General features: G+C 47.7%; 31 non-coding genes across 31 annotated transcripts; all 31 read right to left on the bottom strand.

Annotated features, from left to right (window-relative positions):
• Positions 1–218: 218 nt before the first annotated feature.
• On the bottom strand, positions 219–290 carry Trnat-agu (transfer RNA threonine (anticodon AGU)). The gene has a single exon. It is a non-coding gene; the product is annotated as a tRNA-Thr (tRNA).
• A 321-nt stretch (positions 291–611) lies between these two features.
• On the bottom strand, positions 612–684 carry Trnak-cuu (transfer RNA lysine (anticodon CUU)). The gene has a single exon. It is a non-coding gene; the product is annotated as a tRNA-Lys (tRNA).
• A 440-nt stretch (positions 685–1,124) lies between these two features.
• Positions 1,125–1,197, bottom strand: Trnar-ucg (transfer RNA arginine (anticodon UCG)). Its single transcript has one exon. It is a non-coding gene; the product is annotated as a tRNA-Arg (tRNA).
• Positions 1,198–1,763: 566 nt separating this feature from the next.
• Trnat-agu (transfer RNA threonine (anticodon AGU)) lies at positions 1,764–1,835 on the bottom strand. Its single transcript has one exon. It is a non-coding gene; the product is annotated as a tRNA-Thr (tRNA).
• A 321-nt stretch (positions 1,836–2,156) lies between these two features.
• On the bottom strand, positions 2,157–2,229 carry Trnak-cuu (transfer RNA lysine (anticodon CUU)). Its single transcript has one exon. It is a non-coding gene; the product is annotated as a tRNA-Lys (tRNA).
• Positions 2,230–2,669: 440 nt separating this feature from the next.
• Positions 2,670–2,742, bottom strand: Trnar-ucg (transfer RNA arginine (anticodon UCG)). Its single transcript has one exon. It is a non-coding gene; the product is annotated as a tRNA-Arg (tRNA).
• A 566-nt stretch (positions 2,743–3,308) lies between these two features.
• On the bottom strand, positions 3,309–3,380 carry Trnat-agu (transfer RNA threonine (anticodon AGU)). Its single transcript has one exon. It is a non-coding gene; the product is annotated as a tRNA-Thr (tRNA).
• Positions 3,381–3,701: 321 nt separating this feature from the next.
• On the bottom strand, positions 3,702–3,774 carry Trnak-cuu (transfer RNA lysine (anticodon CUU)). The gene has a single exon. It is a non-coding gene; the product is annotated as a tRNA-Lys (tRNA).
• Positions 3,775–4,214: 440 nt separating this feature from the next.
• Positions 4,215–4,287, bottom strand: Trnar-ucg (transfer RNA arginine (anticodon UCG)). The gene has a single exon. It is a non-coding gene; the product is annotated as a tRNA-Arg (tRNA).
• A 557-nt stretch (positions 4,288–4,844) lies between these two features.
• On the bottom strand, positions 4,845–4,916 carry Trnat-agu (transfer RNA threonine (anticodon AGU)). Its single transcript has one exon. It is a non-coding gene; the product is annotated as a tRNA-Thr (tRNA).
• Positions 4,917–5,237: 321 nt separating this feature from the next.
• Positions 5,238–5,310, bottom strand: Trnak-cuu (transfer RNA lysine (anticodon CUU)). Its single transcript has one exon. It is a non-coding gene; the product is annotated as a tRNA-Lys (tRNA).
• Positions 5,311–5,750: 440 nt separating this feature from the next.
• On the bottom strand, positions 5,751–5,823 carry Trnar-ucg (transfer RNA arginine (anticodon UCG)). Its single transcript has one exon. It is a non-coding gene; the product is annotated as a tRNA-Arg (tRNA).
• Positions 5,824–6,389: 566 nt separating this feature from the next.
• On the bottom strand, positions 6,390–6,461 carry Trnat-agu (transfer RNA threonine (anticodon AGU)). Its single transcript has one exon. It is a non-coding gene; the product is annotated as a tRNA-Thr (tRNA).
• Positions 6,462–6,811: 350 nt separating this feature from the next.
• Positions 6,812–6,883, bottom strand: Trnat-agu (transfer RNA threonine (anticodon AGU)). Its single transcript has one exon. It is a non-coding gene; the product is annotated as a tRNA-Thr (tRNA).
• Positions 6,884–7,204: 321 nt separating this feature from the next.
• On the bottom strand, positions 7,205–7,277 carry Trnak-cuu (transfer RNA lysine (anticodon CUU)). Its single transcript has one exon. It is a non-coding gene; the product is annotated as a tRNA-Lys (tRNA).
• Positions 7,278–7,717: 440 nt separating this feature from the next.
• Trnar-ucg (transfer RNA arginine (anticodon UCG)) lies at positions 7,718–7,790 on the bottom strand. Its single transcript has one exon. It is a non-coding gene; the product is annotated as a tRNA-Arg (tRNA).
• A 563-nt stretch (positions 7,791–8,353) lies between these two features.
• Positions 8,354–8,425, bottom strand: Trnat-agu (transfer RNA threonine (anticodon AGU)). Its single transcript has one exon. It is a non-coding gene; the product is annotated as a tRNA-Thr (tRNA).
• A 321-nt stretch (positions 8,426–8,746) lies between these two features.
• Positions 8,747–8,819, bottom strand: Trnak-cuu (transfer RNA lysine (anticodon CUU)). Its single transcript has one exon. It is a non-coding gene; the product is annotated as a tRNA-Lys (tRNA).
• A 440-nt stretch (positions 8,820–9,259) lies between these two features.
• Trnar-ucg (transfer RNA arginine (anticodon UCG)) lies at positions 9,260–9,332 on the bottom strand. The gene has a single exon. It is a non-coding gene; the product is annotated as a tRNA-Arg (tRNA).
• Positions 9,333–9,898: 566 nt separating this feature from the next.
• Positions 9,899–9,970, bottom strand: Trnat-agu (transfer RNA threonine (anticodon AGU)). Its single transcript has one exon. It is a non-coding gene; the product is annotated as a tRNA-Thr (tRNA).
• Positions 9,971–10,320: 350 nt separating this feature from the next.
• On the bottom strand, positions 10,321–10,392 carry Trnat-agu (transfer RNA threonine (anticodon AGU)). Its single transcript has one exon. It is a non-coding gene; the product is annotated as a tRNA-Thr (tRNA).
• Positions 10,393–10,713: 321 nt separating this feature from the next.
• Trnak-cuu (transfer RNA lysine (anticodon CUU)) lies at positions 10,714–10,786 on the bottom strand. Its single transcript has one exon. It is a non-coding gene; the product is annotated as a tRNA-Lys (tRNA).
• Positions 10,787–11,226: 440 nt separating this feature from the next.
• Positions 11,227–11,299, bottom strand: Trnar-ucg (transfer RNA arginine (anticodon UCG)). Its single transcript has one exon. It is a non-coding gene; the product is annotated as a tRNA-Arg (tRNA).
• Positions 11,300–11,871: 572 nt separating this feature from the next.
• Trnat-agu (transfer RNA threonine (anticodon AGU)) lies at positions 11,872–11,943 on the bottom strand. Its single transcript has one exon. It is a non-coding gene; the product is annotated as a tRNA-Thr (tRNA).
• A 321-nt stretch (positions 11,944–12,264) lies between these two features.
• On the bottom strand, positions 12,265–12,337 carry Trnak-cuu (transfer RNA lysine (anticodon CUU)). Its single transcript has one exon. It is a non-coding gene; the product is annotated as a tRNA-Lys (tRNA).
• Positions 12,338–12,777: 440 nt separating this feature from the next.
• Trnar-ucg (transfer RNA arginine (anticodon UCG)) lies at positions 12,778–12,850 on the bottom strand. The gene has a single exon. It is a non-coding gene; the product is annotated as a tRNA-Arg (tRNA).
• Positions 12,851–13,425: 575 nt separating this feature from the next.
• Positions 13,426–13,497, bottom strand: Trnat-agu (transfer RNA threonine (anticodon AGU)). Its single transcript has one exon. It is a non-coding gene; the product is annotated as a tRNA-Thr (tRNA).
• Positions 13,498–13,818: 321 nt separating this feature from the next.
• Positions 13,819–13,891, bottom strand: Trnak-cuu (transfer RNA lysine (anticodon CUU)). Its single transcript has one exon. It is a non-coding gene; the product is annotated as a tRNA-Lys (tRNA).
• Positions 13,892–14,331: 440 nt separating this feature from the next.
• On the bottom strand, positions 14,332–14,404 carry Trnar-ucg (transfer RNA arginine (anticodon UCG)). The gene has a single exon. It is a non-coding gene; the product is annotated as a tRNA-Arg (tRNA).
• Positions 14,405–14,974: 570 nt separating this feature from the next.
• Positions 14,975–15,046, bottom strand: Trnat-agu (transfer RNA threonine (anticodon AGU)). Its single transcript has one exon. It is a non-coding gene; the product is annotated as a tRNA-Thr (tRNA).
• A 321-nt stretch (positions 15,047–15,367) lies between these two features.
• Positions 15,368–15,440, bottom strand: Trnak-cuu (transfer RNA lysine (anticodon CUU)). Its single transcript has one exon. It is a non-coding gene; the product is annotated as a tRNA-Lys (tRNA).
• Positions 15,441–15,495: the final 55 nt, after the last annotated feature.

The following is a 15,495-nucleotide window of genomic DNA, read 5'->3' as shown; positions in this document are numbered from 1 at the left end:
CAGGGGTAGAAAATACATCACAAGAACTAAGTATTTCACGTCGGCATTCTCCGGAGACTGCCAAAAGCAGCAGATTCTGGTGCCCACTTTAATAGCACCATTCACACTATTCATTTGCGAGAGCATTTCTTAAATACCGCACCCATTCATAATTTTTTTTATCCTTGACCGCTTTTTTCGAAAGGGCCACGGTGGGAGGGGCTGTTACAAAATTCATTTGCCTCCTGTGAGGATCGAACTCACGACCTCTGGTTTACTAGACCAGCGCTCTGCCACTGAGCTAAGGAGGCGCCTCCTAGCGACCTTTTCGGGTACTTTGTTCTTACAGACTAGTGAATCGGAGCCCTTCAGCTCGAAACGCACCGCATGAGCGACCATTATTTGCATTTAGTTAGCACAGCTGCTGCTTTCCTACACATCTCACACTATATCGATGTACAACTAAAATTCCAAAACAACACATTTATTTCATTTCAGAGTCACTTTCAGCTTCAAATACCGTTCCTCTGATATTCATACGAAGCTAGGCATCGTCGTAACCCGTTACGTTCATTACGCAATGCTCACGAGAGGGGCGCATGTTGGATCCGCGTAGACACAAAATTTTGCGCCGCCCAGCGTGGGGCTCGAACCCACGACCCTGAGATTAAGAGTCTCATGCTCTACCGACTGAGCTAGCCGGGCTGCATGCAACGCGTTACGAGCCATACAATACTGATTTGACCTGCGACCATCTATTGAAGATTCTTTTGACTACAGCTTATTTCCTGCTGCCACAAATCAGCTACAATCCTATTCAATGAAAAATTGTCTCCGAAAGGCATCAAATCTGCTTGAAATGATACGTGGCTATCAGCACCATTATTCAACACACATGCTCGACAGTGCGCAGACGCCTGTGGCGTAGCCCTTGGCTCCTGAATCAGATGCAGTAGTTCCAACAAAAACTCTCCTGAACGGCACTGTGCCGAAAACTTCGCTACAGATCACCCTTGTCTTGCTTGTGCTTCTGGTAGACGCCGGTTTTGCAGCCAGGAAGCGGACAGCAGCAACTTCCAACTAGTTTTAGAGTACTCAAACAACACAGTAAAACAGCATGCATCTTTTGCAGAACAGGAAAAACTCGACCGTGACAGGATTCGAACCTGCAATCTTCGGATCCGAAGTCCGACGCCTTATCCATTAGGCCACACGGTCACTGGTGCAGTATACTTCTCCACACACACTTCAGTTTCGCCATTTGTACACTTGGCAGAATGAATTTCCCATCTTTGACGCAGTTCTCCATCTCAAATTTCTGTACTAAAAGTACGACGCTACTTCTTGCTGTGTCCCATCGCAAGTTACATTCAAGCCCTTATGACGCTGATCAAACAAGAGGTGGCAAATCAGCTTCAATCGCTTAGTGCCATCTCAGTCGCTTGCAGAAGGTACCTCACCCTATGTGATACAATGGCGAGTTGTCGCTATTACCAAAGCGGCGGCGGCGCCGCCGCCGACGACGACGACGACGACGACGACGACGACAATCGCGAGGGTCTTTATCAGGGGTAGAAAATACATCACAAGAACTAAGTATTTCACGTCGGCATTCTCCGGAGACTGCCAAAAGCAGCAGATTCTGGTGCCCACTTTAATAGCACCATTCACACTATTCATTTGCGAGAGCATTTCTTAAATACCGCACCCATTCATAATTTTTTTTATCCTTGACCGCTTTTTTCGAAAGGGCCACGGTGGGAGGGGCTGTTACAAAATTCATTTGCCTCCTGTGAGGATCGAACTCACGACCTCTGGTTTACTAGACCAGCGCTCTGCCACTGAGCTAAGGAGGCGCCTCCTAGCGACCTTTTCGGGTACTTTGTTCTTACAGACTAGTGAATCGGAGCCCTTCAGCTCGAAACGCACCGCATGAGCGACCATTATTTGCATTTAGTTAGCACAGCTGCTGCTTTCCTACACATCTCACACTATATCGATGTACAACTAAAATTCCAAAACAACACATTTATTTCATTTCAGAGTCACTTTCAGCTTCAAATACCGTTCCTCTGATATTCATACGAAGCTAGGCATCGTCGTAACCCGTTACGTTCATTACGCAAGGCTCACGAGAGGGGCGCATGTTGGATCCGCGTAGACACAAAATTTTGCGCCGCCCAGCGTGGGGCTCGAACCCACGACCCTGAGATTAAGAGTCTCATGCTCTACCGACTGAGCTAGCCGGGCTGCACGCAACGCGTTACGAGCCATACAATACTGATTTGACCTGCGACCATCTATTGAAGATTCTTTTGACTACAGCTTATTTCCTGCTGCCACAAATCAGCTACAATCCTATTCAATGAAAAATTGTCTCCGAAAGGCATCAAATCTGCTTGAAATGATACGTGGCTATCAGCACCATTATTCAACACACATGCTCGACAGTGCGCAGACGCCTGTGGCGTAGCCCTTGGCTCCTGAATCAGATGCAGTAGTTCCAACAAAAACTCTCCTGAACGGCACTGTGCCGAAAACTTCGCTACAGATCACCCTTGTCTTGCTTGTGCTTCTGGTAGACGCCGGTTTTGCAGCCAGGAAGCGGACAGCAGCAACTTCCAACTAGTTTTAGAGTACTCAAACAACACAGTAAAACAGCATGCATCTTTTGCAGAACAGGAAAAACTCGACCGTGACAGGATTCGAACCTGCAATCTTCGGATCCGAAGTCCGACGCCTTATCCATTAGGCCACACGGTCACTGGTGCAGTATACTTCTCCACACACACTTCATTTTCGCCATTTGTACACTTGGCAGAATGAATTTCCCATCTTTGACGCAGTTCTCCATCTCAAATTTCTGTACTAAAAGTACGACGCTACTTCTTGCTGTGTCCCATCGCAAGTTACATTCAAGCCCTTATGACGCTGATCAAACAAGAGGTGGCAAATCAGCTTCAATCGCTTAGTGCCATCTCAGTCGCTTGCAGAAGGTACCTCACCCTATGTGATACAATGGCGAGTTGTCGCTATTACCAAAGCGGCGGCGGCGCCGACGACGACGACGACGACGACGACGACGACGACGACAATCGCGAGGGTCTTTATCAGGGGTAGAAAATACATCATAAGAACTAAGTATTTCACGTCGGCATTCTCCGGAGACTGCCAAAAGCAGCAGTGTCTGGTGCCCACTTTAATAGCACCATTCACACTATTCATTTGCGAGAGCATTTCTTTAATACCGCACCCATTCATAATTTTTTTTAACCTTGACCGCTTTTTTCGAAAGGGCCACGGTGGGAGGGGCTGTTACAAAATTCATTTGCCTCCTGTGAGGATCGAACTCACGACCTCTGGTTTACTAGACCAGCGCTCTGCCACTGAGCTAAGGAGGCGCCTCCTAGCGCCCTTTTCGGGTACTTTGTTCTTACAGACTAGTGAATCGGAGCCCTTCAGCTCGAAACGCACCGCATGAGCGACCATTATTTGCATTTAGTTAGCACAGCTGCTGCTTTCCTACACATCTCACACTATATCGATGTACAACTAAAATTCCAAAACAACACATTTATTTCATTTCAGAGTCACTTTCAGCTTCAAATACCGTTCCTCTGATATTCATACGAAGCTAGGCATCGTCGTAACCCGTTACGTTCATTACGCAAGGCTCACGAGAGGGGCGCATGTTGGATCTGCGTGGACACAAAATTTTGCGCCGCCCAGCGTGGGTCTCGAACCCACGACCCTGAGATTAAGAGTCTCATGCTCTACCGACTGAGCTAGCCGGGCTGCACGCAACGCGTTACGAGCCATACAATACTGATTTGACCTGCGACCATCTATTGAAGATTCTTTTGACTACAGCTTATTTCCTGCTGCCACAAATCAGCTACAATCCTATTCAATGAAAAATTGTCTCCGAAAGGCATCAAATCTGCTTGAAATGATACGTGGCTATCAGCACCATTATTCAACACACATGCTCGACAGTGCGCAGACGCCTGTGGCGTAGCCCTTGGCTCCTGAATCAGATGCAGTAGTTCCAACAAAAACTCTCCTGAACGGCACTGTGCCGAAAACTTCGCTACAGATCACCCTTGTCTTGCTTGTGCTTCTGGTAGACGCCGGTTTTGCAGCCAGGAAGCGGACAGCAGCAACTTCCAACTAGTTTTAGAGTACTCAAACAACACAGTAAAACAGCATGCATCTTTTGCAGAACAGGAAAAACTCGACCGTGACAGGATTCGAACCTGCAATCTTCGGATCCGAAGTCCGACGCCTTATCCATTAGGCCACACGGTCACTGGTGCAGTATACTTCTCCACACACACTTCAGTTTCGCCATTTGTACACTTGGCAGAATGAATTTCCCATCTTTGACGCAGTTCTCCATCTCAAATTTCTGTACTAAAAGTACGACGCTACTTCTTGCTGTGTCCCATCGCAAGTTACATTCAAGCCCTTATGACGCTGATCAAACAAGAGGTGGCAAATCAGCTTCAATCGCTTAGTGCCATCTCAGTCGCTTGCAGAAGGTACCTCACCCTATGTGATACAATGGCGAGTTGTCGCTATTACCAAAGCGGCGGCGGCGCCGACGACGACGACGACGACGACGACGACAATCGCGAGGGTCTTTATCAGGGGTAGAAAATACATCACAAGAACTAAGTATTTCACGTCGGCATTCTCCGGAGACTGCCAAAAGCAGCAGATTCTGGTGCCCACTTTAATAGCACCATTCACACTATTCATTTGCGAGAGCATTTCTTAAATACCGCACCCATTCATAATTTTTTTTATCCTTGACCGCTTTTTTCGAAAGGGCCACGGTGGGAGGGGCTGTTACAAAATTCATTTGCCTCCTGTGAGGATCGAACTCACGACCTCTGGTTTACTAGACCAGCGCTCTGCCACTGAGCTAAGGAGGCGCCTCCTAGCGACCTTTTCGGGTACTTTGTTCTTACAGACTAGTGAATCGGAGCCCTTCAGCTCGAAACGCACCGCATGAGCGACCATTATTTGCATTTAGTTAGCACAGCTGCTGCTTTCCTACACATCTCACACTATATCGATGTACAACTAAAATTCCAAAACAACACATTTATTTCATTTCAGAGTCACTTTCAGCTTCAAATACCGTTCCTCTGATATTCATACGAAGCTAGGCATCGTCGTAACCCGTTACGTTCATTACGCAATGCTCACGAGAGGGGCGCATGTTGGATCCGCGTAGACACAAAATTTTGCGCCGCCCAGCGTGGGGCTCGAACCCACGACCCTGAGATTAAGAGTCTCATGCTCTACCGACTGAGCTAGCCGGGCTGCACGCAACGCGCTACGAGCCATACAATACTGATTTGACCTGCGACCATCTATTGAAGATTCTTTTGACTACAGCTTATTTCCTGCTGCCACAAATCAGCTACAATCCTATTCAATGAAAAATTGTCTCCGAAAGGCATCAAATCTGCTTGAAATGATACGTGGCTATCAGCACCATTATTCAACACACATGCTCGACAGTGCGCAGACGCCTGTGGCGTAGCCCTTGGCTCCTGAATCAGATGCAGTAGTTCCAACAAAAACTCTCCTGAACGGCACTGTGCCGAAAACTTCGCTACAGATCACCCTTGTCTTGCTTGTGCTTCTGGTAGACGCCGGTTTTGCAGCCAGGAAGCGGACAGCAGCAACTTCCAACTAGTTTTAGAGTACTCAAACAACACAGTAAAACAGCATGCATCTTTTGCAGAACAGGAAAAACTCGACCGTGACAGGATTCGAACCTGCAATCTTCGGATCCGAAGTCCGACGCCTTATCCATTAGGCCACACGGTCACTGGTGCAGTATACTTCTCCACACACACTTCATTTTCGCCATTTGTACACTTGGCAGAATGAATTTCCCATCTTTGACGCAGTTCTCCATCTCAAATTTCTGTACTAAAAGTACGACGCTACTTCTTGCTGTGTCCCATCGCAAGTTACATTCAAGCCCTTATGACGCTGATCAAACAAGAGGTGGCAAATCAGCTTCAATCGCTTAGTGCCATCTCAGTCGCTTGCAGAAGGTACCTCACCCTATGTGATACAATGGCGAGTTGTCGCTATTACCAAAGAGGCGGCGGCGCCGACGACGACGACGACGACGACGACGACGACGACGACAATCGCGAGGGTCTTTATCAGGGGTAGAAAATACATCACAAGAACTAAGTATTTCACGTCGGCATTCTCCGGAGACTGCCAAAAGCAGCTGATTCTGGTGCCCACTTTAATAGCACCATTCACACTATTCATTTGCGAGAGCATTTCTTAAATACCGCACCCATTCATAATTTTTTTTATCCTTGACCGCTTTTTTCGAAAGGGCCACGGTGGGAGGGGCTGTTACAAAATTCATTTGCCTCCTGTGAGGATCGAACTCACGACCTCTGGTTTACTAGACCAGCGCTCTGCCACTGAGCTAAGGAGGCGCCTCCTAGCGACCTTTTCGGGTACTTTGTTCTTACAGACTAGTGAATCGGAGCCCTTCAGCTCGAAACGCACCGCATGAGCGACCATTATTTGCATTTAGTTAGCACAGCTGCTGCTGCGAGGGTCTTTATCAGGGGTAGAAAATACATCACAAGAACTAAGTATTTCACGTCGGCATTACCCGGAGACTGCCAAAAGCAGCAGATTCTGGTGCCCACTTTAATAGCACCATTCACACTATTCATTTGCGAGAGCATTTCTTAAATACTGCACCCATTCATAATTTTTTTTATCCTTGACCGCTTTTTTCGAAAGGGCCACGGTGGGAGGGGCTGTTACAAAATTCATTTGCCTCCTGTGAGGATCGAACTCACGACCTCTGGTTTACTAGACCAGCGCTCTGCCACTGAGATAAGGAGGCGCCTCCTAGCGACCGTTTCGGGTACTTTGTTCTTACAGACTAGTGAATCGGAGCCCTTCAGCTCGAAACGCACCGCATGAGCGACCATTATTTGCATTTAGTTAGCACAGCTGCTGCTTTCCTACACATCTCACACTATATCGATGTACAACTAAAATTCCAAAACAACACATTTATTTCATTTCAGAGTCACTTTCAGCTTCAAATACCGTTCCTCTGATATTCATACGAAGCTAGGCATCGTCGTAACCCGTTACGTTCATTACGCAAGGCTCACGAGAGGGGCGCATGTTGGATCCGCGTAGACACAAAATTTTGCGCCGCCCAGCGTGGGGCTCGAACCCACGACCCTGAGATTAAGAGTCTCATGCTCTACCGACTGAGCTAGCCGGGCTGCACGCAACGCGTTACGAGCCATACAATACTGATTTGACCTGCGACCATCTATTGAAGATTCTTTTGACTACAGCTTATTTCCTGCTGCCACAAATCAGCTACAATCCTATTCAATGAAAAATTGTCTCCGAAAGGCATCAAATCTGCTTGAAATGATACGTGGCTATCAGCACCATTATTCAACACACATGCTCGACAGTGCGCAGACGCCTGTGGCGTAGCCCTTGGCTCCTGAATCAGATGCAGTAGTTCCAACAAAAACTCTCCTGAACGGCACTGTGCCGAAAACTTCGCTACAGATCACCCTTGTCTTGCTTGTGCTTCTGGTAGACGCCGGTTTTGCAGCCAGGAAGCGGACAGCAGCAACTTCCAACTAGTTTTAGAGTACTCAAACAACACAGTAAAACAGCATGCATCTTTTGCAGAACAGGAAAAACTCGACCGTGACAGGATTCGAACCTGCAATCTTCGGATCCGAAGTCCGACGCCTTATCCATTAGGCCACACGGTCACTGATGCAGTATACTTCTCCACACACACTTCAGTTTCGCCATTTGTACACTTGGCAGAATGAATTTCCCATCTTTGACGCAGTTCTCCATCTCAAATTTCTGTACTAAAAGTACGACGCTACTTCTTGCTGTGTCCCATCGCAAGTTACATTCAAGCCCTTATGACGCTGATCAAACAAGAGGTGGCAAATCAGCTTCAATCGCTTAGTGCCATCTCAGTCGCTTGCAGAAGGTACCTCACCCTATGTGATACAATGGCGAGTTGTCGCTATTACCAAAGCGGCGGCGGCGCCGACGACGACGACGACGACGACGACGACGACGACAATCGCGAGGGTCTTTATCAGGGGTAGAAAATACATCATAAGAACTAAGTATTTCACGTCGGCATTCTCCGGAGACTGCCAAAAGCAGCAGATTCTGGTGCCCACTTTAATAGCACCATTCACACTATTCATTTGCGAGAGCATTTCTTAAATACCGCACCCATTCATAATTTTTTTTAACCTTGACCGCTTTTTTCGAAAGGGCCACGGTGGGAGGGGCTGTTACAAAATTCATTTGCCTCCTGTGAGGATCGAACTCACGACCTCTGGTTTACTAGACCAGCGCTCTGCCACTGAGCTAAGGAGGCGCCTTCTAGCGCCCTTTTCGGGTACTTTGTTCTTACAGACTAGTGAATCGGAGCCCTTCAGCTCGAAACGCACCGCATGAGCGACCATTATTTGCATTTAGTTAGCACAGCTGCTGCTTTCCTACACATCTCACACTATATCGATGTACAACTAAAATTCCAAAACAACACATTTATTTCATTTCAGAGTCACTTTCAGCTTCAAATACCGTTCCTCTGATATTCATACGAAGCTAGGCATCGTCGTAACCCGTTACGTTCATTACGCAAGGCTCACGAGAGGGGCGCATGTTGGATCCGCGTAGACACAAAATTTTGCGCCGCCCAGCGTGGGGCTCGAACCCACGACCCTGAGATTAAGAGTCTCATGCTCTACCGACTGAGCTAGCCGGGCTGCACGCAACGCGTTACGAGCCATACAATACTGATTTGACCTGCGACCATCTATTGAAGATTCTTTTGACTACAGCTTATTTCCTGCTGCCACAAATCAGCTACAATCCTATTCAATGAAAAATTGTCTCCGAAAGGCATCAAATCTGCTTGAAATGATACGTGGCTATCAGCACCATTATTCAACACACATGCTCGACAGTGCGCAGACGCCTGTGGCGTAGCCCTTGGCTCCTGAATCAGATGCAGTAGTTCCAACAAAAACTCTCCTGAACGGCACTGTGCCGAAAACTTCGCTACAGATCACCCTTGTCTTGCTTGTGCTTCTGGTAGACGCCGGTTTTGCAGCCAGGAAGCGGACAGCAGCAACTTCCAACTAGTTTTAGAGTACTCAAACAACACAGTAAAACAGCATGCATCTTTTGCAGAACAGGAAAAACTCGACCGTGACAGGATTCGAACCTGCAATCTTCGGATCCGAAGTCCGACGCCTTATCCATTAGGCCACACGGTCACTGGTGCAGTATACTTCTCCACACACACTTCATTTTCGCCATTTGTACACTTGGCAGAATGAATTTCCCATCTTTGACGCAGTTCTCCATCTCAAATTTCTGTACTAAAAGTACGACGCTACTTCTTGCTGTGTCCCATCGCAAGTTACATTCAAGCCCTTATGACGCTGATCAAACAAGAGGTGGCAAATCAGCTTCAATCGCTTAGTGCCATCTCAGTCGCTTGCAGAAGGTACCTCACCCTATGTGATACAATGGCGAGTTGTCGCTATTACCAAAGCGGCGGCGGCGCCGACGACGACGACGACGACGACGACGACGACGACGACAATCGCGAGGGTCTTTATCAGGGGTAGAAAATACATCACAAGAACTAAGTATTTCACGTCGGCATTCTCCGGAGACTGCCAAAAGCAGCTGATTCTGGTGCCCACTTTAATAGCACCATTCACACTATTCATTTGCGAGAGCATTTCTTAAATACCGCACCCATTCATAATTTTTTTTATCCTTGACCGCTTTTTTCGAAAGGGCCACGGTGGGAGGGGCTGTTACAAAATTCATTTGCCTCCTGTGAGGATCGAACTCACGACCTCTGGTTTACTAGACCAGCGCTCTGCCACTGAGCTAAGGAGGCGCCTCCTAGCGACCTTTTCGGGTACTTTGTTCTTACAGACTAGTGAATCGGAGCCCTTCAGCTCGAAACGCACCGCATGAGCGACCATTATTTGCATTTAGTTAGCACAGCTGCTGCTGCGAGGGTCTTTATCAGGGGTAGAAAATACATCACAAGAACTAAGTATTTCACGTCGGCATTACCCGGAGACTGCCAAAAGCAGCAGATTCTGGTGCCCACTTTAATAGCACCATTCACACTATTCATTTGCGAGAGCATTTCTTAAATACTGCACCCATTCATAATTTTTTTTATCCTTGACCGCTTTTTTCGAAAGGGCCACGGTGGGAGGGGCTGTTACAAAATTCATTTGCCTCCTGTGAGGATCGAACTCACGACCTCTGGTTTACTAGACCAGCGCTCTGCCACTGAGATAAGGAGGCGCCTCCTAGCGACCGTTTCGGGTACTTTGTTCTTACAGACTAGTGAATCGGAGCCCTTCAGCTCGAAACGCACCGCATGAGCGACCATTATTTGCATTTAGTTAGCACAGCTGCTGCTTTCCTACACATCTCACACTATATCGATGTACAACTAAAATTCCAAAACAACACATTTATTTCATTTCAGAGTCACTTTCAGCTTCAAATACCGTTCCTCTGATATTCATACGAAGCTAGGCATCGTCGTAACCCGTTACGTTCATTACGCAAGGCTCACGAGAGGGGCGCATGTTGGATCCGCGTAGACACAAAATTTTGCGCCGCCCAGCGTGGGGCTCGAACCCACGACCCTGAGATTAAGAGTCTCATGCTCTACCGACTGAGCTAGCCGGGCTGCACGCAACGCGTTACGAGCCATACAATACTGATTTGACCTGCGACCATCTATTGAAGATTCTTTTGACTACAGCTTATTTCCTGCTGCCACAAATCAGCTACAATCCTATTCAATGAAAAATTGTCTCCGAAAGGCATCAAATCTGCTTGAAATGATACGTGGCTATCAGCACCATTATTCAACACACATGCTCGACAGTGCGCAGACGCCTGTGGCGTAGCCCTTGGCTCCTGAATCAGATGCAGTAGTTCCAACAAAAACTCTCCTGAACGGCACTGTGCCGAAAACTTCGCTACAGATCACCCTTGTCTTGCTTGTGCTTCTGGTAGACGCCGGTTTTGCAGCCAGGAAGCGGACAGCAGCAACTTCCAACTAGTTTTAGAGTACTCAAACAACACAGTAAAACAGCATGCATCTTTTGCAGAACAGGAAAAACTCGACCGTGACAGGATTCGAACCTGCAATCTTCGGATCCGAAGTCCGACGCCTTATCCATTAGGCCACACGGTCACTGATGCAGAATACTTCTCCACACACACTTCAGTTTCGCCATTTGTACACTTGGCAGAATGAATTTCCCATCTTTGACGCAGTTCTCCATCTCAAATTTCTGTACTAAAAGTACGACGCTACTTCTTGCTGTGTCCCATCGCAAGTTACATTCAAGCCCTTATGACGCTGATCAAACAAGAGGTGGCAAATCAGCTTCAATCGCTTAGTGCCATCTCAGTCGCTTGCAGAAGGTACCTCACCCTATGTGATACAATGGCGAGTTGTCGCTATTACCAAAGCGGCGGCGGCGCCGACGACGACGACGACGACGACGACGACGACGACGACGACGACAATCGCGAGGGTCTTTATCAGGGGTAGAAAATACATCATAAGAACTAAGTATTTCACGTCGGCATTCTCCGGAGACTGCCAAAAGCAGCAGATTCTGGTGCCCACTTTAATAGCACCATTCACACTATTCATTTGCGAGAGCATTTCTTAAATACCGCACCCATTCATAATTTTTTTTAACCTTGACCGCTTTTTTCGAAAGGGCCACGGTGGGAGGGGCTGTTACAAAATTCATTTGCCTCCTGTGAGGATCGAACTCACGACCTCTGGTTTACTAGACCAGCGCTCTGCCACTGAGCTAAGGAGGCGCCTTCTAGCGCCCTTTTCGGGTACTTTGTTCTTACAGACTAGTGAATCGGAGCCCTTCAGCTCGAAACGCACCGCATGAGCGACCATTATTTGCATTTAGTTAGCACAGCTGCTGCTTTCCTACACATCTCACACTATATCGATGTACAACTAAAATTCCAAAACAACACATTTATTTCATTTCAGAGTCACTTTCAGCTTCAAATACCGTTCCTCTGATATTCATACGAAGCTAGGCATCGTCGTAACCCGTTACGTTCATTACGCAAGGCTCACGAGAGGGGCGCATGTTGGATCCGCGTAGACACAAAATTTTGCGCCGCCCAGCGTGGGGCTCGAACCCACGACCCTGAGATTAAGAGTCTCATGCTCTACCGACTGAGCTAGCCGGGCTGCACGCAACGCGTTACGAGCCATACAATACTGATTTGACCTGCGACCATCTATTGAAGATTCTTTTGACTACAGCTTATTTCCTGCTGCCACAAATCAGCTACAATCCTATTCAATGAAAAATTGTCTCCGAAAGGCATCAAATCTGCTTGAAATGATACGTGGCTATCAGCACCATTATTCAACACACATGCTCGACAGTGCGCAGACGCCTGTGGCGTAGCCCTTGGCTCCTGAATCAGATGCAGTAGTTCCAACAAAAACTCTCCTGAACGGCACTGTGCCGAAAACTTCGCTACAGATCACCCTTGTCTTGCTTGTGCTTCTGGTAGACGCCGGTTTTGCAGCCAGGAAGCGGACAGCAGCAACTTCCAACTAGTTTTAGAGTACTCAAACAACACAGTAAAACAGCATGCATCTTTTGCAGAACAGGAAAAACTCGACCGTGACAGGATTCGAACCTGCAATCTTCGGATCCGAAGTCCGACGCCTTATCCATTAGGCCACACGGTCACTGGTGCAGTATACTTCTCCACACACACTTCATTTTCGCCATTTGTACACTTGGCAGAATGAATTTCCCATCTTTGACGCAGTTCTCCATCTCAAATTTCTGTACTAAAAGTACGACGCTACTTCTTGCTGTGTCCCATCGCAAGTTACATTCAAGCCCTTATGACGCTGATCAAACAAGAGGTGGCAAATCAGCTTCAATCGCTTAGTGCCATCTCAGTCGCTTGCAGAAGGTACCTCACCCTATGTGATACAATGGCGAGTTGTCGCTATTACCAAAGCGGCGGCGGCGCCGACGACGACGACGACGACGACGACGACGACGACGACGACGACGACAATCGCGAGGGTCTTTATCAGGGGTAGAAAATACATCATAAGAACTAAGTATTTCACGTCGGCATTCTCCGGAGACTGCCAAAAGCAGCAGATTCTGGTGCCCACTTTAATAGCACCATTCACACTATTCATTTGCGAGAGCATTTCTTAAATACCGCACCCATTCATAATTTTTTTTAACCTTGACCGCTTTTTTCGAAAGGGCCACGGTGGGAGGGGCTGTTACAAAATTCATTTGCCTCCTGTGAGGATCGAACTCACGACCTCTGGTTTACTAGACCAGCGCTCTGCCACTGAGCTAAGGAGGCGCCTCCTAGCGCCCTTTTCGGGTACTTAGTTCTTACAGACTAGTGAATCGGAGCCCTTCAGCTCGAAACGCACCGCATGAGCGACCATTATTTGCATTTAATTAGCACAGCTGCTGCTTTCCTACACATCTCACACTATATCGATGTACAACTAAAATTCCAAAACAACACATTTATTTCATTTCAGAGTCACTTTCAGCTTCAAATACCGTTCCTCTGATATTCATACGAAGCTAGGCATCGTCGTAACCCGTTACGTTCATTACGCAAGGCTCACGAGAGGGGCGCATGTTGGATCTGCGTGGACACAAAATTTTGCGCCGCCCAGCGTGGGGCTCGAACCCACGACCCTGAGATTAAGAGTCTCATGCTCTACCGACTGAGCTAGCCGGGCTGCACGCAACGCGTTACGAGCCATACAATACTGATTTGACCTGCGACCATCTATTGAAGATTCTTTTGACTACAGCTTATTTCCTGCTGCCACAAATCAGCTACAATCCTATTCAATGAAAAATTGTCTCCGAAAGGCATCAAATCTGCTTGAAATGATACGTGGCTATCAGCACCATTATTCAACACACATGCTCGACAGTGCGCAGACGCCTGTGGCGTAGCCCTTGGCTCCTGAATCAGATGCAGTAGTTCCAACAAAAACTCTCCTGAACGGCACTGTGCCGAAAACTTCGCTACAGATCACCCTTGTCTTGCTTGTGCTTCTGGTAGACGCCGGTTTTGCAGCCAGGAAGCGGACAGCAGCAACTTCCAACTAGTTTTAGAGTACTCAAACAACACAGTAAAACAGCATGCATCTTTTGCAGAACAGGAAAAACTCGACCGTGACAGGATTCGAACCTGCAATCTTCGGATCCGAAGTCCGACGCCTTATCCATTAGGCCACACGGTCACTGGTGCAGTATACTTCTCCACACACACTTCATTTTCGCCATTTGTACACTTGGCAGAATGAATTTCCCATCTTTGACGCAGTTCTCCATCTCAAATTTCTGTACTACAAGTACGACGCTACTTCTTGCTGTGTCCCATCGCAAGTTACATTCAAGCCCTTATGACGCTGATCAAACAAGAGGTGGCAAATCAGCTTCAATCGCTTAGTGCCATCTCAGTCGCTTGCAGAAGGTACCTCACCCTATGTGATACAATGGCGAGTTGTCGCTATTACCAAAGCGGCGGCGGCGCCGACGACGACGACGACGACGACGACGACGACGACGACGACAATCGCGAGGGTCTTTATCAGGGGTAGAAAATACATCATAAGAACTAAGTATTTCACGTCAGCATTCTCCGGAGACTGCCAAAAGCAGCAGATTCTGGTGCCCACTTTAATAGCACCATTCACACTATTCATTTGCGAGAGCATTTCTTAAATACCGCACCCATTCATAATTTTTTTTTAACCTTGACCGCTTTTTTCGAAAGGGCCACGGTGGGAGGGGCTGTTACAAAATTCATTTGCCTCCTGTGAGGATCGAACTCACGACCTCTGGTTTACTAGACCAGCGCTCTGCCACTGAGCTAAGGAGGCGCCTCCTAGCGCCCTTTTCGGGTACTTTGTTCTTACAGACTAGTGAATCGGAGCCCTTCAGCTCGAAACGCACCGCATGAGCGACCATTATTTGCATTTAGTTAGCACAGCTGCTGCTTTCCTACACATCTCACACTATATCGATGTACAACTAAAATTCCAAAACAACACATTTATTTCATTTCAGAGTCACTTTCAGCTTCAAATACCGTTCCTCTGATATTCATACGAAGCTAGGCATCGTCGTAACCCGTTACGTTCATTACGCAAGGCTCACGAGAGGGGCGCATGTTGGATCTGCGTGGACACAAAATTTTGCGCCGCCCAGCGTGGGGCTCGAACCCACGACCCTGAGATTAAGAGTCTCATGCTCTACCGACTGAGCTAGCCGGGCTGCACGCAACGCGTTACGAGCCATACAATACTGATTTGACCTGCGACCATCTATT

This window comes from Schistocerca cancellata, unplaced genomic scaffold, assembly GCF_023864275.1.
Source record: "Schistocerca cancellata isolate TAMUIC-IGC-003103 unplaced genomic scaffold, iqSchCanc2.1 HiC_scaffold_354, whole genome shotgun sequence".
Taxonomy (NCBI): Eukaryota; Metazoa; Arthropoda; class Insecta; order Orthoptera; family Acrididae; genus Schistocerca; species Schistocerca cancellata.
This window is presented reverse-complemented; position numbering and strand designations above follow the sequence as displayed.